This window comes from Scyliorhinus canicula, chromosome 11, assembly GCF_902713615.1.
Source record: "Scyliorhinus canicula chromosome 11, sScyCan1.1, whole genome shotgun sequence".
Taxonomy (NCBI): Eukaryota; Metazoa; Chordata; class Chondrichthyes; order Carcharhiniformes; family Scyliorhinidae; genus Scyliorhinus; species Scyliorhinus canicula.
The window spans coordinates 167,445,235-167,471,943 of NC_052156.1; the positions used below are offsets into that span (position 1 = coordinate 167,445,235).

General features: G+C 46.0%; 1 protein-coding gene across 1 annotated transcript in view; it reads left to right on the forward strand.

Annotated features, from left to right (window-relative positions):
• Positions 1-8,690: 8,690 nt before the first annotated feature.
• sema3d (sema domain, immunoglobulin domain (Ig), short basic domain, secreted, (semaphorin) 3D) overlaps positions 8,691-26,709 on the forward strand; it is a 372,874-nt gene continuing 354,855 nt past the window's right edge. The window contains exon 1 of the mRNA XM_038811982.1: positions 8,691-9,111. The gene's annotated coding sequence lies outside the window, so the exon portion shown is untranslated. The remainder of the gene's footprint in view (positions 9,112-26,709) is intronic.

Genomic DNA, 26,709 nt, shown 5'->3' on the forward strand with positions numbered 1-26,709 from the left:
CCGGGCAGTACTCCTGGCACTGCCCCTAATGCCGATAGGCTGTGCCAGGAGCAGTGCTGGGGATGGGGGTGGTGGTCATTGAAGGGGCGGTTGTGTGGCGGCGGTGTTAGGCTCCATGTCTATGGGGGCTGTGGGCTGGGCTCCTTATTGGTAGTGGGGAGGAGGGTTGATAGCATGGAGAGAGGGGGGAGTTCCATAGGCGGACCACTTCCGTGGGTGGTTCATGTGGCACCTGCCCCTTCCATTTTGTTGCTCAAAATGTTTAGAATATGGCAGGTAAATCCAACGTGGGAGCTGGAAGGCCGGCCTCCACCTTTCCCACCAGAGACAAGAAATCAAAAAATTCTTTACATTTTTAAGATATTCTAAATAATCACATCAATTTTTATTGAGAATTTGAAAACAATCATTTTTCACATAAAATTAGTCGGGTCTTTTTTGAATACTGAGATTTGAAAGGATATTCTGAGCAAATTTCCCTAATTTGAAATGATTTCACAAACAATTCAGTTTTGACAAATTGATTGCTGTTGCTGGAATATTTGGTAAAATGCAGATATGGGGAAAATATTTACCCTTCAATCAACATCATCAAAGTGGTTTGTCAGCCATTATTGCATTATTTTGTCTGGAGCTTGCTGCAAGCCAGCTGATTGCTCAGTTTCTAAATTACAACTTTTTATAAGTACCTAATTGGCTATGAAGTGCTTTGTGTGGTCCTGAGGTGGTGCAAGATATACAATCAGCCAATGACCTTATTGAACAGGAGAACAAGCTTGATAGGCCAAATGGCCTACTCCTGACCTTAATTCTTGTGTTCTTGTACATAAATGAAAATCTTTCTTACTTCAGTAAGATTAAACTAGTGGTTTATGTTCCCTTCCCTTCAATAGCTCAGCTGGTCGAGTGGAGCAAAGCTGACATCCTTAGGTTGCTTGTTCAATTCCTACTCAAAGGATCCTGCATTGTATCCATGGAGATGGTGGCATCGTAGTCATACAACAGCCAATGCTGAAGCTCTGGTGATCTGGGTCAAAATTCCATCATGATAACTGGTGGAATTAATGAAAACATCCGGCCTCTAAAACTGGTCTCAGTAAAGTTGACCAGGAAACTATCATGGATTGTTGTAAAAATCTACTTCGGTCACCAATGTCTGTCATGATAGGAACATATTAGGAGCTTGGGTCCAGAAATGGGGCCCAAGATGTAGTAAGCAGTTAAGGGGTTAAGCAGACTGAGGGAAAAGACTGCTAGCAGCAGAGTTAGAGGGACACATCCACAACCTATTTCCTGGGCGGGACTCTCTCAGCGCAGGCTGGGCCGGAGAATCGCCGGGACGGGCACGAATCGCGCTACACCACCCCGATGCCAGTCCGCTGATTCTCCAGAGAGTGGACAATCAGCGCCATTGGTGGCGGCGCATTTGGCGCACCGCCGTTCGGGGGGCGCTCTACGTGACCCCCCCCCCCCGGCAATTCTCCGCCCGGGGTGGGCCGAGCGGCCACGCAAAAAAAGCCGAGTCCCGCCGGCGTCGTTCACACCTGCTCTTACCCAGCGGGACCTCAGCGTGCATGCATCTGGGCGCGAACTGGTGGGGAGGGAGGGGGGTCCGACCCTGGGGGTGCCCTCCCTGTGGCCTGGCCCGTGATCGGGGACTACTGATCGACGGACCGGCCTCGCGGGCTGGGGGCCTCTTGTTCTGTGCCGCCCCTGTAGCCCTATGCAATGTTGCGTCAGGGTCAGCACGGCGAATGGAGCCACTGCGCATGCACACATTGGCGCCGGTCCCACTGTGCATGCACAGACCTGCGGCGCCCATCTGAGGCCGGTATCGGCAGCTGGAGCGGTGTGGGTCGCTTCAGTGCCGTGCTGGCCCCCTTTAGTGGTCAGAATCACTGCTTCTGAGGTCATGTTGACGCCGTCGAGAAATGCGACGACGTTTACGACGGCATCAACACTTAGCCTCAGGATCAGAGGATCCCGCCCACTGTATCCCATTCAGACTTAGCCTCATTAGTGGGAATACACAGGATGCCCTGGTTCAGCCAGGATGATCCATTCAAGAGTCATTGTCATTCAGGACAATCTTGTTTAACAAATCATTCGCCCATCACAGAGGGTGATTGTCTATTTATCTGCCAATGGAAGGTTAGTTGCATATAAGTGGCATAGCTCTGTTCTTTTGTATAAACAGGATTGGGAAACCAGCCAAGATAAGGGATTTAAGTCTGGCCACCTCAGGGGAAAACCTTTGTTTGAGCGGGTGGGTGGAGCTTACAGAGAGCAAGAGAGAAGAAATGTTGTTTTGAGCAGTTAGAGGAAGAAGGTTTTGTAAATCAACCAGAAAGGTCATGAAAATTGCCACCGAAGCAGGCTTTGGAAACAGAGTTCAGGACAAATGTCCCTGCCAGAAGAAAAATCGCGTTGGAGGAAGAGCTGATGGGTGACGACTTGCCTCAGGATCACACCTCAGGCGAGGGGCAAGTTGAAAAGGCAGGACCTTCATGAATAACCTCAGCCGGTATGGGAATTGAACCCCCGCTGTTGGCCTCACTTTGCATCACGAACCAGCTGTCCAGCCAATTGAGCCTAACCAACCCCCATTAATAGGAACTAGTGTGTTATGGTTAAGAAACTGCATGTGACCTGTTGGTGTTAGAGCTGAAGCAAAAGTGTAAGTATTGTTTTATTTTTTTTTGCTGTAATAAAGTTTGTTTATAAAAATAACCAAGCCTATTTCTTATATTATCACTCCTGGAATGAATCGATCTTTCCGCACTGCGTTAAAAATTTAAAAAGTTATGACATCTGGTCCAGTCTCTTAGCCACTGTTGATACCTGACCAGTTGTCCATAACAAATTAGGGGCTCATGACTGGGGTTCTTACATATAATTCCTTGTTTACCTTGGGGTTATCAAACTTAAAGACAGTGAGTGATCAATTGCATTCTTTGCGGGTTTGAAATATTGAATAGAGAGTGACTGGAAATGGCCCTGCAAAGGATGTCCTGGGGGGTGGAGGAAATCGCTCGGGAGGATTTAAAAGGGGAATCGAAAGCAAAGCTGTTGAGTTTGGCAGAAAAACTGCATTTAGCCTTCCAAAAAGGGGCAAAGCAGACAGAGATAATACAAACTATGGTTCAATGTTTAAACTTGCCAGTAACACAGTCTAACCCATTAAAATGAGCTCGAATGCCCTTGGCGGGGGGAGCCACCCGCGCTAGCTAACTAAACTCGGCTAGTGAACGGAGGTGAGGTGAGAGGAGGGCTGTGGACATTGGAGCCTGGTTAGCAGGTTTCGATGGACCTACGAGGTGAGAGGGGGGGGGGGGGGGGGGGGTTTGATGCTGCAAGATGTTTTTTCGAGAGGAAATGTAGAGGGGGGGGGGAAGGGGTTCGCAGGTACAACATTTCTGGTTTGCTGGGGAGAGTGAAAGCCGACCTGGCGAGGTGGGATAGTCTCCCTCTGTCACTGGCGGGTCGGGTACAGGCGGTTAAAATGAACGTGTTGCCGCGATTTCTGTTTATTTTTCAATGCCTGCCCCCATTCACTTCCCATCTCTACTCTGACCATTAAACGGGATTCTGATTTCGCCTACGGGAACCGGCCGGTTGCATTGCAAACTGTTTCGGGCCTGGCGCGGTTCCTGTTTTGGTTACTCCCGCTATTTACCGGCCCCGTTACGTTTGAGGGCGAGAGTAACGAGGCCGGAAGATCGTGCCCTCAGGCTCAAAAATCAAAACTGACTCACCAATGCAGAAATAAGGGAGTGCTGCATTGTTGGTGTTGCCATCATTCAGGTAACCTGACCTCCTGAGGTGAACATAAAAAAATCCCATGGTGCTATTTCAGAGAGCAGGGGATTGATCCTCTGTGCTCTGGCCAATATCTATTTCTCAGTCAACATCACAAAAACAGATGATCTAATCGATTTCACGGCGCTGTTTGTGGGAGCTTGCTGTGCATAAATTGACTGTCCTCTTTCCCACATTCCATCAGTGACTAAACTTTAAAACTTCAGAAAGTATTTGATTGTCTGTGAAGAGGGTGTTAGAGTCACAGGACTGGATTCTCCGTCATAGAATCCCAGGTTGACCAGGAGAGGGCGAGGTTCTCCTGTGTCCTGGTCACTGGGAGCTGGGTTTAACTGAGGGACACCAGTGGGTTTATTAATGCGGAGACTCTCATCAATCGCCAAGCGCTTTATTTTCTCCTAATGGTGCGTGAAGTCAGAATGAGTAATAAGTAACCAGGAGAACCGAAAACTCCCAGAACAGCCCACAGGAGGGAAAGAAAATATTACATTTAAAATTCGATAAACTTCTGCAGTTTTGAAGTTGCTGCCTCGTGACACATTGACAGGTTGGAGGATAAAAGCGAACCCCCCAGCGGAGGTTGATTGCAAACACCAACTTCTGGAGCAATGAAGATTTTAACAAATAACACAAATAAAAACAACCCTGCCATATCTTTACAGATTTTATATGAGCGAGTTGGTAGCTGGGCTGCCTGTCCCATCTATTCACACTTGTCCACGAAGGTGGATAGACAGGGTTAACAATATGCCAGTGGCTCCTCTGTGATTTATTATTGAACACACACACATGGTGACAGCCCATCACCAATCGGTTATTTATTCACAATGACAGACAGACACAGGTACAAAGGTGTAGGTGCGGGTGCTAAATCCCCGTTTCCCTCTTTCCCCCCCCCCCCCCCCCCCCCCCCACCCCGATTCCCCAGCTCCCGGTGAGCACAGTGCCCGGGTTGGATACTGAACTCTTACTCACTCACCGGCACTTCAATCAGGAAGAGGAACAAAGAACAAAGGACAAAGAAAAGTACAGCACAGGAACAAGCCCTTCGGCCCTCCAAGCCTGCACCGTCCATGCCGCCCGTCTAAACTAAAATCTACACTTCCTGGGTCCGTATCCCTCTATTCCCATCCTATTCATGTATTTGTGAAGATGCCCCTTAAATGCACTATCGTCCCTGCTTCCACCACCTCCTCCAGCAGCGAGTTCCAGGCACCCACTACCCTCTGTGTAAAAAACGTGCCTCGTACATCTCCTCTAAACCTTGCCCCTCGCACCTTAAACCTATGCCCCTTCAGTGAATGAGTGCCCTGCAGCCACTATAACTGGTGACTGTCCCCAACCTACAGAGGCAGATCTCGGAAGATCCACTTCCATCCATCCCATTGGCATGGAATTTGGCCTTTGAGAGACTCTCACTCCCAGTCTGTCTCTGTGATTGGTGGAGAAATGCCGGGTCCACCAATAGGAACAGCACTGTGGACAGATCTTGCGCAGGTGGCGGGTAGTGTGGGGTGGAGATAGGGGAGGAGAGCGGGGAGGGGAGCGGGCTGAGCGGGGTGAGCGGGGCGGAGAGCGGGGTGGGGAGCGGGGCAGAGAGTGGGCTGAGCGGGGTGGAAAGCGGGGTGGGGAGCGGGGCAGAGAGTGGGCTGAGCGGGGTGGAAAGCGGGGTGGGGAGCGGGGTAGAGAGTGGGCTGAGCGGGGTGGAAAGCGGGGTGGGGAGCGGGGCAGAGAGTGGGCTGAGCGGGGTGGAGAGTGGGCTGAGCGGGGTGGAAAGCGGGGTGGGGAGCGGGATGAGTGGGATGGAGAGCGGGGTGAGCGGGTTTAAGAGTGGGCTGAGCGGCGTGAGCGGGGTGAGTGGGGCGGAGAGCGGGGTGGGGAACGGGGCAGAGAGTGGGCTGAGCGGGGTGGAAAGCGGGGTGGGGAGCGGGGCAGAGAGTGGGCTGAGCGGGGTGGAAAGCGGGGTGGGGAGCGGGGTGGAAAGCGGGGTGGGGAGCGGGGTGAGTGGGATGGAGAGCGGGGTGGAGAGTGGGCTGAGCGGGGTGGAGAGTGGGCTGAGCGGGGTGGAAAGCGGGGTGGGGAGCGGGGTGAGTGGGATGGAGAGTAGGGTGAGCGGGTTTAAGAGTGGGCTGAGCGGCGTGAGCGGGGTGAGCGGGGCGGAGAGCGGGGTGGGGAGCGGGGCAGAGAGTGGGCTGAGCGGGGTGGAAAGCGGGGTGGGGAGCGGGGCAGAGAGTGGGCTGAGCGGGGTGGAAAGCGGGGTGGGGAGCGGGGTGAGTGGGATGGAGAGCGGGGTGAGCGGGTTTAAGAGTGGGCTGAGCGGCGTGAGCGGGGTGAGCGGGGCGGAGAGCGGGCCCCGATCGCGGGTCAGGCCCCCCCCCGGGGTTGGACACCCCCCCCACCACAGGCCACCCCCAGTCCCTTCCACGCCAAGGTCCCGCCGGCTGAGAGCAGGTGTGAACGGCGCCTGCGGGACTCCAATCATTACGACGGCCACTCAGCCCATCCTGGGCCGAGAATCGGCAGAGGGGCCCTGTAGAGCGACCCCCGACCGGCGCCGCGCCAACCACGCCGGCGCCCCAATTCAAGGTGCTGCACCGGGCCCAAATGACTGGGACGAGGATGAGTAGGTTCTTTGGGGGTGAAGACAGGTGTGTCAGGTGCTCGGGGAGTCCAGCGAACCATGCCCATATGTTCTGGGCATGCCCAGCGCTGGAGGAGTTCTGGAAGGGGGTGGCGAGGACGGTGTCGAGGGTGGTGGGATCCAGGGTCAAGCCAGGATGGGGACTCGCAATTTTTGGGGTTGGGGTGGAGCCGGGAGTGCAGGAGGCGAAAGAGGCCGGTGTGCTGGCCTTTGCGTCCCTAGTAGCCCGGCGAAGGATCTTGCTACAATGGAAGGATGCGAGGCCCCCAAGCGTGGAGACCTGGATCAATGACATGGCGGGTTTCATTAAGCTAGAGAAGATCAAATTCGCCCTGAGAGGGTCGGTACAAGGGTTCTTTAGGCGGTGGCAACCTTTTCTCGACTTTCTGGCTCAACGATAGGGTACGGGGACAGTAGCAGCAGCAACCCGGGGGGGTGGGGGGGAAGGGGGAGGGAAAAGGTGGGGGGGGGGGCGGACGATGACTATGTTTGTTTATTTAATTTAAATTTATTTTTAAGTTCTTCTGTTGTTCATTGGGGTTGGGGGGGGTGGGGGATGGGATACATGCGTCAATACGGTCTGGGGGTGTTACAGTTATTATGGGTTATTTTGTTGCATTTCATTGTTTGTCGTTGCGTTTTATATTTTCTGTAAAAAATTCCAATAAAAATTATATTTAAAAAAACCACCGATTCTCCCGGTGTCAGGGCGGTGTGGCGCGATAAGCGCCGGTCACAGGGATTCTCCGGCCTGGCCCCAGGCTGAGAGAATCCCACCCTGTAAATCAGCAGGAGCTGCCAGGGGGAAGGATTGTTTGAAATATCCTGGCTCTGATTCAGTGAGGTGTAAACACATTGAGAAAACCGCTCCACTTTTTGCAATGTGCAGCTCCTGTCAGATACAATGACCATTCTGACAAATTCAGACACAGAAAATAACCTCGGTAAGAAGAGCATTGCAGGCAGATCTCAGTGACATTCTGATTAACATGTTTATCCCCTGGGTTCACATTAATGAGACAACACATTTCAATTAAATTGCTCGGTCTGATATTGCAACAAACGGTTTGAAACGAAATCTCTGTATTTAAAAAAGTCTGCATTACAACAACGGGCTGAGGAATTTCACAGAAATGAGCTAAGATGAAAATAACACAAACCATAGTTTCCACACCTGTGCCCATCAGAGATACACAGAGATACTCAGCAACTTTACTGTTGATGTAATGTTGGCTGGGGGGTGGGCTACTAAAGCGAATTCATGTCTGCTTCACCTGGATCACCTCGAGCCACACATTTTTTTTTCAAGTCCAAACCTTCAGGATTTATGAAACCCAAGGGCATTGACCCCACATGAAAGTGTTTGGCAAAATAAATCTTTGCCAATTCTCCAGCGACTATTGGAGCAGTGAGGTAGATTGAATCAAAAAGCTTCCTGCCCTGACCTGTTGGCAGGTGACAGGGTCAATGTCCGGGTCTCTTTTGGGAAAGCCATGTACCTTCAAATAGCAATAACACCCACAATCTCCCAGCTGGGAACTGGGGAACACCCCATTGCAATGCAGGAGAATACTTTGACATAAAACTCTGTGACCTTTAAAACATTTTTGAAGTTGTGAAACTGTAACGGAATGGGAAGAGAGATGAGAAAGAGAGATGAATGAGCCTGTCCAGAATGCCTTTGATGTATTAGTGATATACAGAGGTGTCTTCAACGACAGAGACCAACATTTTCCACATCAAATATAATTAGCTTTGGAAAATGATATTGGTATTTTCTGGCATTCTCCAGCAGTTTGACCATCCCGTCGTCCTCCCAAACTGTGGAACATTTTGCTGGAATCCTTAATGAGCAGAGAAAGAAGTTTCAGTTTTCTCGGATGAAGTTCATTATGGGGATGTGTATTTGGAAAAGGTTTATTCCCCCCCTTCCCTGCCCCCGGGTGAAGCATTGCCGTGTGTTTGAGCTGAGGGAGCTCTCACAGTGCTGACAGTGTGGTCAGTGCATAGCTCCTCCATAAACTGTGACACTCCAATCCAATGCTGTGATCTCTGCTCCTGTCTCAGCCTTGCTGATTCCCCCCGCCCTGCATTACACAACTATAATTGTCTCATACTTCCAGCCAATTTGGGTTGCTGACAGACAGGGGGAGGGGATAAAAATGAATGAAAGAATGAAGGAATAAACACTCAAGCTGGGAGACTGCACGTCAGGGCAATTTAAAACAGACTAGAGCAGGGGGAATAAACTGGCTCTGCCCAGGTTCTGAGTTAACAGACTAACTGTGCCAGTCCCCAGGCTGACTGCTCGCCCCCTGATTCTCTGCTCCGTGCAGCGTGGCAGTGATTTGTTTGTGGGGGTGAAGGGGGGTATCTTCCCTCCTACCAGCCGGGCGCAGCCCCCTCCTGCCAGCCGGGAGCAGCCCCCTCCTGCCAGCCGGGAGCAGCCCCCTCCTGCCAGCCGGGCGCAGCCCCCTCCTGCCAGCTGCCTCTTGGACAAGGTGAAGTTTCCTTTGACACTTGGGCTGCCTGTTGGCTCCAAGCCTGGGAAGCCGAGCCAGGATCTCAGCCAGGCACACATCGCAGCCTCTTCACTCTGGACGGAGTTTTCTTTCCATTCGCTTCATCAACTCACCGTCCTGCACACAGAGGTAATTCTTCAATCATTTTACCACTCACTCGATTAACGTTAACTCGAACAATCGTGCGATTCTGCCCCGGATCTGTCAATAGAATGCGATTCAATTTCCCACTCGCTAATAATTAAGCAATTGTACTTTCTTATGTCTAATGTAACACATTCACAATACGACAATGCTCAGGTTTTTGCTTGTAACTGAGGTCTTTGCAAACGGTTCCTGGACTAAAACAATATTCTTCGATGCAAACATCCTCTGTTGAGTATTTGGTCACTGAAATATGAATTTCCCGTTTGTTAAAAACATCATTTCAAGCTGTTTCTTTTTACAAAATTACTATAAAGTACCTGTTGTGGGTGGATGTAACTTAGTACAAATGTTAATGCAGAGAAAAATGTGAACTATTTGACTGCAGCCTGCTGAAGTCCTGATGTGGAGATGCCGGCGTTGGACTGGGGTGAGCACAGTAAGAAGTCTTACAACACCAGGTTAAAGTCCAACAGGTTTGTTTCAAACACGAGCTTTCGGAGCACGGCTCCTTCTTCAGAAGATTCACCTGAAGAAGGAGCCGTGCTCCGAAAGCTCGTGTTTGAAACAAACCTGTTGGACTTTAACCTGGTGTTGTAAGACTTCTTACTGTGCTGAAGTCCTGTCATTCCATGAAGTCTTTCAGTGAAGGGAAATCTAGCAGTGGGAAAACTAAACTTTTAGTGGATGTCCATCCTCTTCTAGCTGGGCAGATACACCCACCGTGTAGTGGGGTTCGAAGCCTGGAGGTTAACATGCCCCTAGACTTGGTCTGATGTGAATGCAGTTGACTCTTTTTTAAAAGAGGGAGATTCCCACTTGAAATAATCACCCAGCGACTCCTCTTAGAATGCCAGGTTTGTGGAATTCTGATCATCCAAGTTTGGTTGAATAGCCCAAATGGCATTAGGCTTCCAGGGTTCAGAGACTGGGGAAGGTAGGCTGTGATCACCTATCGAAAGATAAGGTCCCATCTTCAGGACAGGAAATGGAGAAACTTGGGAAATCAAATGGGCAGCTGGATTTGCACAATACACAGTGGTAAAAACAGGAAGTTCGAGGAGACCCTTTGACAAAGGGTCACCTGGACTCGAAACATTAGCTCTTCTCTCTCCTGACAGATACTGCCAGACATAGACCTAGACATAGAATTTACAGTGCAGAAGGAGGCCATTCAGCCCATCGAGCCTGCACCAGCTCTTGGAAAGAGCACCCCACCCAAGCCCACACCTCCACCATATCCCCGTTAGCCAGCAACCCCACCCAACCCCTTTGGACACTAAGGGCAATTTAGCATGGTCAATGCACCTAACCTACACATCTTTGGACTGTGGGAGGAAACCGGAGCACCCGGAGGAAACCCACAAACCCACAGACCTCCTGAGATTTTCCAGGTTTTAGGTTAAATAGGATACAAGGATATCGTGACTTGTCCAAATATCTGATCTCATAGTGACAGGTCTTTTGGTTTAGATTGTGTGCTGAAATGTTAATGCAGCGACATTTTTCTAGATGCAGATAGTAAACCATGTTGGGCTATTCCACTTCTCCTTTCCAAAGGAGTTTTTATTTGCTTTGATGTGTTTTACTGTTCTGGAGTGATTTAGGGTTGAAATCTTTCAAACACATTCAGCAGAAAAGTAAATCACTCCTTCTGCTGCTTAACTATCAGGAAACAAATATTATGTGTAATTTAATGCAGCATTATTTCATAAGTTGTGTCTTAAAATCTGAAGTCTAACTTGTTAAATGTCGACAGGTCTACTGAAATTTAGAGTTCAAGTTTCGCTTCTTGTCCCTATAACAGTTCCTCAGGATTTGAAATCTCATTAAAATGTGATGTTTCTGAAATTAAACTTGAATGGAGAGAAGGAAAGCATCTCAACTTACATTTACAAATTTAGGAGTAAAATCTCAAATAAACAATGATTTTTAGGCAGCAACGTGATAACATATTTTGATGGAAAAACAAAAGGACATCTGTAAATTATCACTCAATCGTTATCACTGGGCGATATTTTAGGTAACCTGTAGGAGGAAAATTAAAGGTTTTTGAGAACTTTGCACTCTGTTAAGTGTCAGGAGTATATGTCACTGTTTGAGAGTCCTCGGTGAGGTAAATGAAAGCTCTTTCATGTGATTATTATTGGTGAATTCATGGACATTATTAGAGCATTTGAAAGGCAAAGTGAAACATTGTGCAGATTTGTGCTGTTTTTGGTGCATTTAGTAGATTGAAATGTGGAGTGTTGTACAGAAAGCAAGCAGTTGGAGCACTATAACACATAATGTGTTATAATGAAAGTAATCTTTGACTGGGGATACTGTCCTTGAAATGGCTCCAATTCACTTTGGCCTTTCTGTACAAATATTCTTGATTTGTTGATCACCTGGGGCGAAATTCTCCAACCCCTCCGCAGGGTCGGAGAATCGCCCGGGACCGGTGAAAATCCCGCCCCCGCCGTGGCCGGAATTCTCTGCCACCCGGTGGGGGTGGGAATCACGCCCCGCCAATCGGCGTGCACTCCACGCCGATCAGCCAGCCCCCTGCGCCGATTCTCCGGCCCGCAATGGGCCGAAGTCCCGCCGCTGAGAGGCCTCTCCCACCACCGTGGTTTCAACCACCTCTGGTGGCAGTGGGATTGGCGGCGCGAGCGGGCCCCCGGGGTCCTGGGGAGGGCGCGGGGCGATCGGACCCCGGGGGGTGCCCCCACGGTGGCCAGGCCCGCGATCAGGGCCCACCGATCGGCGGGCGGGCTAGTGCCGTGGGGGCACTCTTTTTCTTTTTCTGCACCATTTGGTACAGTTCTGACTTTGCAATAATGCAAAGTGTTGCATACCTGTCTGGCGAAACTATTGAACTGGGAGCAAAAAGATCACCCCGAAGAGAACATTAAACAAAACAGGTGCAGGCAGAATTTTAAGGCATTTGTAAGGGGAAGAGGTGATGGGTTTGAAGTTTTTCATTTCATTATTAGTGAAGTCGAGTAAGCTGAGAACTTTCTCTTCAGTGTATAGAAGTTAATGGTGATCCAGGTGTAACATTTAAAACTCCACTTCTCTGACTGGAGAGTCAATGGTCGGACTCATGTTGGATGCTCATAGTCGTAGAGTAAGAGGCCCTTCGGCCCACTGTGAAATGATACTCCAGTCAGGTAAACATTTTTGGCAATGATGCCTTTTGGATGCGGCATTGAATTGAACTTTAGAAATCTGTCAGGTGGATTCAGAGGCACGGTTCAAAGTTTATTCAATATTATTTGCCAACATTCACCACCTCAACGAACACAATCAGTTCTGATCATTTATCTCATTCATAATTTGTGGGTTTACAAACAAGCACATAATACCTGTAATCTTTTAATTTTCTGTTGATCGTTTCAAAGGAATAGCTACACCACTAAACCACAAACAGATATAAGGGAATATAATACAACAGATTTAGAAAACAGAAAACCATATTTGACAAGTGGGAAATTAGGAAACATTTCTATCCACAAAAGGTGGTAGAAATTTGGAACTCTCGTTGGCAAATGACAATTGATGCTAGATCATAGGACATAGGAATTAGGAGCTGAAGAAGGCAATTCAGTCCTTACGCCTGCTTCGCCATTCAATCAGATCATGTCTGATCTCTTCCTGGTCTCAAATCCACTCCTGGAAGGGATATGGAGCAAAGGCAAGTACATGGGGTTTGGTCACAGATCAGCCTTCATCGCGTCGAAAAGCCCAACAGACTCAAGGAGCTGAATTCCTTACTCCTGATCCTACAAAAATGCGAGGAATCATGGCAGAAGTGGTCCAGGCATGATAAGCATACTACACTGTAACTGAACTTTGTCGATTCAGTCATCATACATTCAGGATCCTGATCATGTAGCAAAAGCACAACCACCCCCTGCTCCTATTTACATGTTGATTATAGACAATACACATTTATATCCTGGGCAGGCGGGATCGTCGTCTGGAGAGAGATTGGGTCCGCTGGGCCTATATTCACTGGAAATTAGAAGAATGAAAGATGATTTAACTGAAATGTATAACATTCTGACATGTCTGGTCAGACTGGATTCAGGGATGTTGTTTCCTTTGGCTGGAGGGTCTAGAAGGAGGGCTCACAGTGTCAGGATACAGGGTGGGCCATTTAGGACTGAGAGCAGGAGAAACCTCTTCACTCAGAGGGTGGTGAACTTGTGGAATTCTCTCCCTCAGAGGCTGTGGAGGCCGAGTCACTGAATATATTTAAGAAGGAAATAGTTAGATTTTTATACTCTAAAGGTGTCAAGGGGAATATGGAGATTGTGAGAGTATGGAGTTGAGATAGAAGATCAGCCATGATTACAATGAATGGTAGAGTAGCCTGAACGGCCAACTCCTGCTCCTCTTTTTGATGTTTCTATAAAGTGTGCACTATTATCTATTAATCAGTCAGGTTACACCAAAATCTAAATTGAAAAATTTGGTTCCCTGAAATATTGGTTTACCGATGCCAACATGCATTGTGGAACTCATCTGAACCCACCTATATTACTGGGTTCTGGTCACTTGGGTCAGCCTGATTTAGGTTCACATGTGCCACCGACTACCTCCAAACCCATTGATCATCGTTCTAGCACTAGTTTGACAAATAAGGCACTTAACATCTCAAAACCACCAGATGCCTGCTGACTGCCTCTCTGGTTGTTCGAACTGGAAAGGCTGGACACAGGCAGTAAGATGAACTATATGTGGACGCTGGCTCATTTGAGTGCCTGTTATCAGAAAATGAGGTGGGAATTGTGGTCATGTCACATATCAGCAATCTGTCTTTCCTCAGGAAACCCCAAGAATAACACAGTGAAAAGTTGGCTATGTTTAGGACAAGTTTAGCCATTATATTTACTGATGGATTCAGAGTTCAATATAATGGGAATATGTTAACAATCATGTGTACCTTTTAAGAATGTAAGCTTGAATCAGTTGTGTCAGTGAAATGTCACTGAAAACCTCATTTGTATCTGAAACTATCTCTCAGGGCAGAGAAATTACATTGAAATTGATTTTGCGACATGTCTTAAAATGGAATTGTCCTTGAGTTAAAGACAGTAAAAAAAATGGAAACTGTTTTAATCCTGTGAGTCATCACCTGGTAGCCATCAGTTACACTCAATGCAGTAACTGAGAAATTGGAGTGACGCAGAAGGTGAGTCACTCCAGAGCATTAAACAGTGACTGAGTTTAGTTATACGGTCAGCGCAGACACTGGGAAAGGAGAGAAATAAAAACCTTGCACTTGTGTAAGGTTTTTACAAGCCCAGATTGTCCTACAGCATCCTACAGCCAACAACATTCTGAGATACTGTAGGAGACGTAGCAGCCAACCTACAGACAGCAAAGCTCCATCAATGGTAATGTGATGATGACCGAGAAATCTATTTTTTAGTCCTTTGAGGAATAAAGATTGGAAAATGCAACAGCGATCCATTACATCAACATAAATGTACAGACAGGGCTTCTCTTTAACACATTTGAAATTGCAGCACATTGGTGTGTCGGCATAGATTATTTGCACAATGCTTTGGAGAGGGACTTGAGCACAGAGCTTCTGATTCAGAGGCAGGGTGTCATGGTCTAGAGTGCATCATTCCAGACCATTAGACAGTCACTGCCTAAGCTCTCTGGCACTCCAGCAGAGAGAGTAGAACAGAGAGCAAGCTGCCTGTGGACACCCTTGCGAGCCCCTGGTGATTGACTCAGGAATATCAATGGCTTATGCCAAGCATCAAATCACTGTGTGTTGGAGTCCGGTTTGTAGAGCGGGAGAGCCTGAAAATGAATGAAAAAAAATAAAATAAATTGAATCTCCTCATGCTTCAGACACTTCTTGAGAAGAAAAGAAAAACTTTTATTGTGAGAAATGATAAATGGAAAATTCTGGAAATGCTCAACGGCCTGAACATTTTGCCCATTGGGCACACGTCAGGGAAATGGGCTTAAAACCCACTTCCAGCTGTGATTGACCCTGGAACGCAATTTCATGCTGGCTGGCCTATTAACAGGCAGCCAGGCATGCTGGGAAAGGCTCAGTGCTGCCAGGGACGGCGGGTTCCAAGAAAAGGGAGGGAACGGGCTGCCACCCCGAATGGACTCCCTGCAGGGGGCAACCACTGCGGAGCTGGCTCAGTGAGTTCCACACCTCAGCAAAATAAATTGCAATGGAAAAACAAACACAAATTACAGGCTGCACGGTAGCGCAGTGGTTAGCACTTCACAGCTCCATGGGCCCAGGTTTGATTCCCAGCTTGGGTCACTGTTTGTGCGGAGTCTGCACGTTCTCCCTGTGTCTGTGTGGGTTTCCTCCGGGTGCTCCAGTTTCCTCCCACAAATTCCGAAAGACGTGCTGTTGGGTGAATTGGATATTCTGAATTCTCCCTCTGTGTGCCCAAACAAGCACCGGAATGTGGCGACTAGGGGATTTTCACAGTAACTTCATTGCAGTGTTAATGTCAGCCTACTTGTGGTTATTATTATTAAACCTCAGTCCCAAGAGACAGTTTAAAATTTTATTTCAGCCCTGACATTTAATCACGCCCTGGATTGAGCTTGCAGCTAAAACGTGAAGGCCGCCCACCAACCATCAAAGCCGATGGGCCAGGTAAAATTACTTTCAATTGGCCCTTTACTGGGCTAAATAATCTACTTGACTCTCGCCGACACAACACATCTGACTCTTATGTGCGCCCACTGGCGGAAATATTGCGTGAATGTGTGATGATGGCGGGACGTGTGTTCAATGTCTTCTTGTGCAATTTCACATGCTTCTGGGTCAGCTGCACACTTGCCTGAGCAACATAACATTCTGACCCGTGTGTTCGTTAACTGAAAGAGGTTAACTGTTGGGTGGAGCTCCTCAGTAACCCCAAGCATTCGGTGATAAGACAGGGCCCTGATAAGAATTGGGTAAACCTTTTGATTTTGAGATGACTGCTTTGTTGATTACATCCGGGTTGTTTTAATTCTGCATCCTATGCAAAGTTGAAAACACTTTTTTGTGATCTTGCAAAGCTAATTTTGTTATTGTTTTTGGAAGTTACATTTTCACCATTTCAACATTAAGTCGCACTTTTTATTTCTGGTTTTGTGCAAACTGTTCCTATTCCATTGTCTAAATTAAGAGTGTCATGGTGCAAAAGGCACTTCCCGTGTGATTTCTCCCAAGAGCAATTAAATTCAGATTCCACCTGGCCTCAGCACACGGAAAACGCCATAAAAGCTGACAAGAAGAAATACAGCTCACAATGCAGGAGAGTGGCTTACAGCCATGTGTTGATATTGGGAATTTCTGGAAACTCATGAGAAGCCGAAGGACAAAACCATTTGCCCCGTGCCTCCTCCCTCCAATATAGCTTTTTGGCTCTGCCTCACGGAGAATGTTTTGCTTTTATGATTTTAGTAAGTAGATTGTTATTATCAGAATTTATAGCTCGTAAGTTCTTCTTGTCTTCATCAGTAAGGATGACCAGCACTCTGATTCCATACCACTGAGCATTCCAGTGATGTGACAAAGATTGGTCACTCAATCAGGTAATACATGTGTTTTCATGAATGAGTGTTGGGACATTATACTCTTACCAGATTTCTAAGTCTCTACATTATCCTAGGAAACATTGAAAGGAAATAAACCATTTTATTGCCTTGATAAATATTTTATGTTTTTAATTCCAGACTCCCTTCCCACTCTAAAATCACTTAATACCTTAATTCCCAAGAAACTATCTATTGAATCTGCAAAAAAATAATCATTTTAGGATAGTGCAATCCTCCTGGCCTCTTACGTGAATATTTTTTCCCCTTGTTCTTGATTTTAAGATGATTCTGTTTTTTTCTGGATTTTATAATAGAAGGGAGGTCATTTGGGTAGTGCCCCCTGCTCTGAGTCAGGAGCTCTGGGTTTAAATCCCACTTCAGAACCTGATGGCCAAGGAAGGTTCATTCATAACGTGGCCAAACAGGATGATGAAAAACCTTTATGTCCCTCCAATCGACCTGTGGCAGACAGTGAGAGAGACCCCTGGTCAGCCACGCTCGGTGCAGACTGAGTCTCTCAAGTTCCAGCTGCCGTTGACAATCTAATAGTGTTGCAGGAAACACCAACTATGGAAACAGACATAGGCATGTGCTTTGTCTGCCTCGAACACCACTAGCTGTGGGAAGAAAGAAGGAAGAGCCATTTGCTATCTATCGATTTTTTTCATTGTTATAAACACCTCGATCAGATCATCCAAGAAATATGGCACGGGTTTTGTCTTATCGTAGCTCAAGCTGAGTATCATTGCTGGGATATGTCTACGGCCAATACATTCTTACTCAGGTGATAGGCATAAGATATAATTCATCAAATGAGGTTTGATCACTCTACTATAAGGACACCATGTATGGCTTTGTATTCTATACTTCTTGTGATGACGTCTATCTCATTAATAATAATAATCTTTATTAGTGCCACAAGTAGGCTTACATTAACACTGCAATGAAGTTACTGTGAAAATCCCCCAGTCGCCACATTCTGGCACCTGTTCAGGTACACAGAGGGAGAATTCAGAATGTCTAATTCACTTAACAAACATATCTTTTTGGACTGTGGGATGAAACCAGAGCACCCGGAGGAAACCCACGCAGACTCTGGGAGAGCATGCAGACTCCACACGGACAGTGACCCAAGCTGGGAATTGAACCCGGGACCCTGGCGCTGTGAAGCAGCAGTGCTAACCACTGTGCTACGGTGCCACCCATTAGCAGGAAGAGCAAGTTGCTCAGGTATTTCATAACGGTCCTGGCTCTTAATCTGATTTAACTGATCAGCGTACACATTATTACATTCTTCTGTGCAAACCTTTATTCACCCAATTTGTATCAAAATGAATTGGCTTTGTGCCCACATTATGGAAATTGTGGAATGCAATTCTGCTGTGAAGTTATCTGAATCTAATTTGAACATGTGGGTGTATCAGAACCTCTCACTGAACATTAACTGCAAGCAAAGAAAAATCAGCTTTTATATAGTTCTCAATCAATCTGGCCGAAACGTCTTCAAGCTCCAATTTGACTATTTTCAGCAAAGAAATCCCTATATTTTGTTTTCTTAACATCAGGACCTAGTTAACAGCTTGCAGAGCAGCAAGAACCTCAATTTTCTCTTGCAAGCGGTGATGTGAGGCTGGCGCACTAGCCCTGGGTCACAGGTACCAATAGCAAAGTACTCCCCAAGTGAATAAAATCATTGTCCACAGCACAAAAGACTCCATTCAGTGATCATACAATGACCAGAGTATTATCATGTGCCTGCCTGCCAATTCAAGACAGCTCCTTCCATCCCTACTCAACAGGACATCTGCAGTTAAAACGAGAACACTTACAGGAGCTTAGCTAATGTGGTTGGCAGTGGATGATCAGTGACACATCCAGGACTCCTTGTAAAAGAACTCCAAGTGTGAGAGAGGTTCTATTATACTAAACATGTACGTGTATTTCAGACAGAGGAGGTGCTGCTGAGCGATAACCTGACACATACTCACGTCACTGATCACCCTTTCTGATATTCTTTCAAAAATCAACCAAAATTCACTGTAACATCCAAAATCCACTATGAAAATCAATCCTTTCTCGACAACAATTAATTGTTGGCACAATTTAAATCCCCATAAGAGCAATGCAAAAGAAAAATGTAACAGCATTATTTCTCCTTATTGGGACTGGAATAATGCTTAAATAATGTGGAATGTGATATCCCATGTTAAAATTAAAGTTGATCAAATTATTTGTGTCTCAAAATCGTCACAAAACCTAAATTTTGAAAAATAATATCGTACAATAGCAGAGCAACTGCAATATTGGCATTTTAAAAAATAAACAATTCAAATTTTTGTTTGTTAAATGAATATGTTCTTCATTCCGCAATACTCAGCATGATTCTGGGTGATATGTGTGATGGAAAACATGCTTTGTGTCTTAGACACTAATGCTGGGTTGAGGCTATCCATTGGGACCCACTGTAGGTCAGTATTGACACTGGGTCAGTTTGCTTTTAAGCTGCTGTTCCGACTCCATTCAGACTGCAGTCATTTGCAAGGAAGCTGAACACAGCTGTAAGGATCACAATGTGAACATAAATAATGACTGGCCCGGTGGGGTTCACAGGAACATTCAGGCACCATGTGTTGCTGCTGTAGCGTTGGAGCAATGCAGCAGTCTTTTATTTACTTGATTTGAAATAACATAAGAACATAAGAACTAGGAGCAGGAGTAGGCCAAATGGCCCCTCGAGCCTGCTCCGCCATTCAATGAGATCATGGCTGACCTTTTGTGGACTCAGCTCCATTTTCCGGCCCAAACATCATAACCCTGAATCCCTTTATTCTTCAAAAACTATCTGTCTTTATCTTAAAAACATTTAATGAAGGAGCCTCAACTGCTTTACTGGGCAAGGAATTCCATAGATTCACAACCCTTTGGGTGAAGGAGTTCCTCCTAAACTCAGTCCTAAATCTACTTCCCCTTATTTTGAGGCTATGTCCCCTAGTTCTGCTTTCACCCGCCAGTGGAAACAACCTGCCCGCATCTATTCTATCTATTCCCTTCATAATTTTATATGTTTCTATAAGATCCCCCCTCATCCTTCTAAATTCCAATGAATACAGTCCCAGTCTACTCAACATCTCCTCGTAATCCAACCCCTTCAGCTCTGGGATTAACCTAATGAATCTCCTCTGCACACCCTCCAGTGCCAGTACGTCCTTTCTCAGGTAAGGAGACCAAAACTGAACACAATACTCCAGGAGTGGCCTCACTAACACCTTATACAATTGCAGCATAACCTTCCTAGTCTTAAACTCCATCCCTCTAGCAATGAAGGACAAAATCCCATTCACTTTCTTAATCACCTGTTGCACCTGTAAACCAACTTTTTGCGACTCATGCACGAACACACCCAGGTCTCTCTGCACAGCAGCATGTTTTAATATTTTATCATTTAAATAATAATCTCTTTTGCTGTTATTCCTACCAAAATTAATAACTTCACATTTGCCAACATTGTATTCCATCTGCCAGACCCTAGCCCATTCACTTAACCTATCCAAATCCCTCTGCAGACCTCCGGTATCCTCTGCAGTTTTTGCTTTACCACTCACCTTAGTGTCATCTGCAAACTTGGGCAAATTGCCCTTGGTCCCCAACTCCAAATCACCTATGTAAATTGTGAACAATTGTGTGCCCAACACTGATCCTTGAGGGACACCACTAGCTACTGATTGCCAACCAGAGAAACACCCATTAATCCCCAGTCTTTGCTTTCTATTAATTAACCAATCCTCTATCCATGCTACTACTTTAATGCAGAAAGTAATAACGCAAATTGTGAGAAAAATATAACACCTTGTTAGCTCAGTAAGCGAATGGTTAATCTATTGGAGAAGGTTTCGGAGGGAGACAGTGATAAGCAGTGATTCATTCAAATCAAAATCATATTTTGGGGAACAGCAGATGAGAATTGATGATCTGGCAATATGGTGAGTGTGGAGAGTTTGGGAAGAGCAGGAGATTTTGGACTTATTGTTGCTAAAGCTCTGATAGAATTCTACAGCACAGAAAAGACCCTTCGGCCCTTTGCGTCTGTGCAGGTCACTACGATTTTACCTTATCTCATGTCTGGGTCCGTTGTAACCTCAATGATAAAAATTGGTTGTTATGATTAGTTAATAACTAATGCTTTGGTAGTTTAGAACTTGAGTATTGCTGAAAAAAGATATCTTGCCAAAGTTTTTAATCTTGAACTCATCAGGTCAAGTGACAAGAGTACCACCGTCAGGGGAAAGAACAATGTTATACTCAATGTGAAGAGAGCTATGAATGGAGCTGGTTAGGCTGGGGTAGTTTCCTTTAGAGCAGAGTAGGCCAAAGATGGACCTGATTGAGGTGTACAAAAGTATGAGGTACACAGATAGGATAGACAGGAAGAAATGTTTCCCCTCAAAAAGGGGTCAATAAGCAAAAGACATACATTTAATGTAAGGGGCAGGAGATTTAATGGGGATTTGAGGAAATACATTTGCACCCAGAATCACAGAATCCATAGAATATCGACAGTGCAGGAGGAGGCCATTGAGCCCATTGAGTCTACACTGACCGCCCTACATGGGCCCACTCCCCGCCCTATCCCCGTAACCCCACCTAACCTTTTGGATGCTAAGGGACAATTTAGCATGGCCAATCCAACTAACCTGCACATCTTTGGGCATTGCCCTGTGGAACGAACCAGCAATGGCTGTCACTTATTTTGATGAGCTGAAACAGGTGCAATGTGTATACGTGTTCTTTTCGCATGTAAAGAACAGGGTCTTGTATATTAATGTATGTGACTACCTGTACACGCAAATGTACCAAACTGCAAACCCAACTGAAAATATTAAATTGGCTGTCCACACAATTTTGAATGAATCAGAGAAGACAAGGTAAAAGTGTAATAAGTGATAGCCATTCGCTGATTCATTCCACAGGCAATGCTTCAACCAATCAGAGTCAAGCTGCCTGGTTTACATTTCAAACAATGCTTGGGAGTTAACTGTAAGTCACCATTAAATGGTGCATTCTCCATTGCAATGCATCTCCCAATCAGAGTCTGCTTTCTAACCAATCAGCACCCTCTTCTCATACGGTATAATGTTGTTCCCCCCCGACGTTGGTATTGTTGTGATTGCCCTGATGACAACATGTATTTTTTTCAGCAATAATAACTATTGTTGTTGAATCATGCCAAGATGCCAAAAAAGCAAACAAAATGAACTTTGGTCCTTTTTTTGTCAAGTATTTTCTAGGTTCCTATATGCATGATATCCTCACTGCAAAAAAATGATGCATGTTTCTTTAATTGATTAATTTAAAAAAGGTTTATTAAATACCTTTTTTGGTTTGCAACGAGATTACTGATGTTAGATTGGTGATATAAGTGAACTCTCTGCGGCCCTGCTTGGCATCAGACCATTGGTATCTTAGCCTTTGGGCCTCATTTCTGCTTTAGGCATTTTTAAATTGGACCATCAGTTAAGCAACTTTACCCAACCCAGTCTCTTAACATTATTATCCTTGTTTATATTTACAACCATTGTCATTCTCCATCAGATTCCATGCAACAGTCAGGAAAGGAGATTAGGCAACAGCTTGTAAGACCCACAGAATAAATGAGTTAAACTAGAGAATTCTTATTTCTAATAACAGTTAACAGCACATACTGTCAACTGTAGTTCAACAATCTAAAACCTCCCTAAGATAAGACCATTCCCACATCCCTTTGAATTGTGAAACTTAGACAGCTCACTGGATTCAGAGTAAAGTTGTGTTTCAGTTGATAGATGAGGTGAGAAAAACCTCCTGAGTTTTATGCTTGAGGTTATAATTCCCTTCCGCCCTGCCCCTGTCTGCCAACTTTTATCAATAGTTGTGAAAATATTTGAAACTGCCCATTTGTGTTTTCTGTCTCTGAGCTGATTAACTACTGGAGGCGGCACAACTGGGGAGCCTCTAAATCCTGAAAGGGTTAATCGGTTATTAATTAGTCTGTATTGTTGAACTTGGTTTTAATTAGTAACATCTGTTCCTTATACATGCTATTAAATGCAGTCAGATCTAATACAGTGTGTAAGCTGGGCCGTTCAAGCATAACAGAGGCCGAGCAATAAAGATCCTTTATGTACCTTGGGAGTTGTGGGTATAAGAGGTTAACATGCACTGAAATTACCTCCATCATACTGGAAGAACTCTATTAGATTGATGAAAACTACACAACAATTAATCATTTTTGTAAATCATTTTCCTTGTCCTTCTGATGTTTTCTAAAGTAATGATTAGCTTACATGGTGGCCTTCATATAAATGACTCAGGAGGGAATCAAACCACAATTTTCCTTCATGCATTGACTTGATTTGAAATATATATATGGATTGATTGACTTCCTACAGTGTAGCTTATAGACTAAAGTATAATCCTCTCACTCTTTGTTTAAATGTTAACATTTTGCAACATCTACCTTTTGTCTACCTTCCTGTATCTTTCGGATTATAGAGTTCCTAGAATTCTGACAGTGCATTCAGGTGCCATTCGGCCCATCGAGTCTGCACCCACCCTCTGAAAGAGCGTCAACCTAGGCCCATGTCCCCACCCTATTCCCTCCGTAACCTCGCCTAACCTTCGGGATCCAAGGGGCAATTTTTTAGCAAGGCCAATCCAGCTAACCTGCACATCTTTGGACTGTGGGAGTAAGCCGGAGCACCCGGAGGAAACCCACGCAGACACGGGGAGAACGTGCAGACTCCACACAGGCAGTCACCCAAGGCCACAATCGAACCCGGGTCCCTGGTGCTGTGAGGCAGCAGTGCTAACCTCTGTGCCACCATGCCGCCCCCATCTTCAATTCTTTTTAGAACTATCAGTGTGTTTGTCTCTCTTACTCTGTTAGCCCTTTACACCTTCTCTTGTTTGATATCTATTTCCTTAAGTTTTATTGTAATTTTCCCTATTTTCCCAAGTCTTTTTGAAGCTTTCCTCTTTGGTATTGTTCTCAATCACTGTTTTTCTGTCTCCATGCCTACTTTTTATTTTGATTTAATATCAATATTTTCATCCTGAATCAAGCCATTATGCTGATAAGCCATTAAAATAATTGTGTCACTGGGTGTGCGCGTGTGTCATTGTTGTGTTTTATGTATAAATACATCTTAGTTTTCTCTTAAATACCTGTGGGGGTAAAAACTAGAAATTAGTTATGAATTATACTTGTTAAGTTTAGAGTTCAAGGATAGGATTTTCTGTCCTCCCCCCTCCACACCCTACGCTGCATTTTACGATGGCGCGGTGGCTCGTCATTAGCTGCGGCAGGATCTTCCTGGATCTTCCGATCCTGCCAATGGCTGTGGCATTTTGCATGTCTCTCCTGTCCCGCTGCCTGGGAACCTGTCACACGGAGTCGCCTCCAATGGGACCGGAATGTCTTGCCGGTGGGATCGACTGCGAAACCCCACCCCACGTTTCTGCAAAATCTCATTGCATAGTCACAAATGTAAAGAATTCCTTGAACCCGCACAATTAATCTGTGTCGACGAACATAATTGTTTCTCTTTTACATTTAAAAAATCTTTCACAGATTTAAGAATGGCAACCCGATTTCAGTTTTATTAATGCAGCTGAAGAGTTGTTTATCAATAAGATACAAACATTTTTATTACAAGTATCGAATCCACTACCTGTGAGTAACTTGCTTTTAAATCAGAGAATTACTTTAAAAATCTAAAATGAATCACTTGCTGGTTTTATTGGTGTACTGCAGTCAATTTCCAAGTAAATTATTTTTTAACATAAAAACCTTTTGAACTGCGACACAGTGAAGAAAACGAGCTCAATTTGAAGACTTTGCTTGAGTGGCCACAAATAGGTATAATTTCAGAAACGCACCAATCCCTGTTATTTCATCCTGGGGGTGTGGTCAGCTATATGGGCGGAGCCACTTTTGGGCAAAATAAAAAACCAACTGGATCTGGATTCATGCTGAACATGTCTTATGCACGAGTCTCTTCAGTATTTTCACTGGTTTGGTCGATTCCAGCCGGATTGTGTTGACAGAAGAAGCAGAAACTCTCCCCTCTCATGTTCTAGGGTTTGATGTTAAAATTATTAAAGGGATAAAAGCAGAGTCCCATTTTGGGGGTGTTCAGTGGGTGTGTTTCTCCACGCTGCTATTTAACAGGACGTTGCCGTTTCTCTGGCCACGCTGAGGCTACACTTAACTCATTTCCTCAACTGACGAGCTCAGCTCAGGGCAAGAAGGCGACACGTGGTTCGGGGCTCTATTTTTAAATGCAACCCTAATCTTTCAACCCCCCTTCCCCCCCCCCCCCCCCTCCTCCTCAGCCATCCCACTGCGGCCTCCAGACACTCCCACCCACCAACTGCACCCAACTTACCTCCTAGGGGGTCCTGGAACTGCCCTCACCCCACCAGAGCAAGATACTCCCGGGTCCAACCCCTCGCATGGGCAACATGCCACCCAAGCAGCCTGGCAGTACCAATCAGGCAGCCTGGCAGTACCAGGGTGGCACTGCCATGGTGCCTGGATGGCAGTGCTAAGGATCCAGGCTGGCATGCCAAGGTGCCCAGTTTGCAAACAGGACTGCCGGGGTACCGGGGTTTCTAATGGCCTTGGAGAACTCACCCCTCCCCTCTAGGTGTCATTATAGGGCAGCACGGTAGCACAGTGGTCAGCACGGTTGCTTCACAGCTCCAGGGTCCCAAGTTTGATTCCCTGCTTGGGTCACTGTCTGTGCGGAGTCTGCACGTTCTCCCCCTGTCTGCGTGGGTTTCCTCCGGGTGCTCCGGTTTCCTCCCAAAGTCCAAAGATGTGCGGGTTAGGTGGATTGACCATGCTAAATTGCCCTTTGTGTTCAAAAAAGGTTGGGTGAGGTTACAGAGTTACAGGGAGGATGGGGATGTGGGCTTGGGTAGGGTGCTCTTACCAAGGGCTGGTGCAGACCCAATGGGCCGAATGGCCTCCTTCTGCACTGTAAATTCTATGAAATTACGCCTGGTCTATTTCAGCGGAAACCAGTGCTAAACGGAACCCTTGCGAAGTCTCCTAGCTGAGGCATTAGTTACCGTGTCTCGGATGACTACGGCGCAGACATTTTTAAATGATTCACTTAAATGTGTTAATTTAGATCTTGACGTCTCACGAGATCTTGTTAAATCCCAAGAGGTATTTCGAGCATCGCAAAACTCACACGAAGCCTCCAGCAAGATTCAACAGCTTTGTCATGTCATCATGTTGGGTGCAATCAGGCCATTTACCCACGCCGTATATAAGTAATTTCCAAGCTTTGTGTTTATGTTATATATTAGAAATAAATATTAAAATGTATAAAATTGTATTCTAATAGCTGGGGTATATTTTAGATTTATCACAATATTTATCCTGATCACAGTCCTGAAACCTCCTTCAGTAAACCTGCTTCAAGAAAGCAAATGTCAGAGAAGAAGAATGGAGGGACTGATCATATACTCTGTGGAAGTGAAAAGGTTTTCTGTGAGTTAAAAATCACTCTGTAGGGCAGCACGGTGGCGCAGTGGGTTAGCCCTGCTGCCTCACGGCGCTGAGGTCCCAGGTTCAATCCCGGCCCTGGGTCACTGTCCATGTGGAGTTTGCACATTCTCCCCGTGTCTGCGTGGGTTTCGCCCCCACAACCCAAAGATGTGCAGAGTAGGTGGATTGGACACACTAAATTGCCCCTTAATTGGAAATAATGAATTGGGTACTCTAAATATATAAAAGAAAAATCACCCTGTAGTGTCCGTTAAAAGTGGGATGAGCTTTATATTACCTGACCCAGGAAAATAGGGAGGGATTCATCAGGAGGAGGGCGGGGCCAGTGACCGACTGGTTCCAAAGATCTGTCGGAGATGGGGGGTTGAGGGGGTGGGGGTGTGGGGGGTGGTGGTGTGGGAGGGGGGGGGGGGGGTGAAATCATATGTCCCGTGGTGGATGTGAGAGACTGAATACGAATC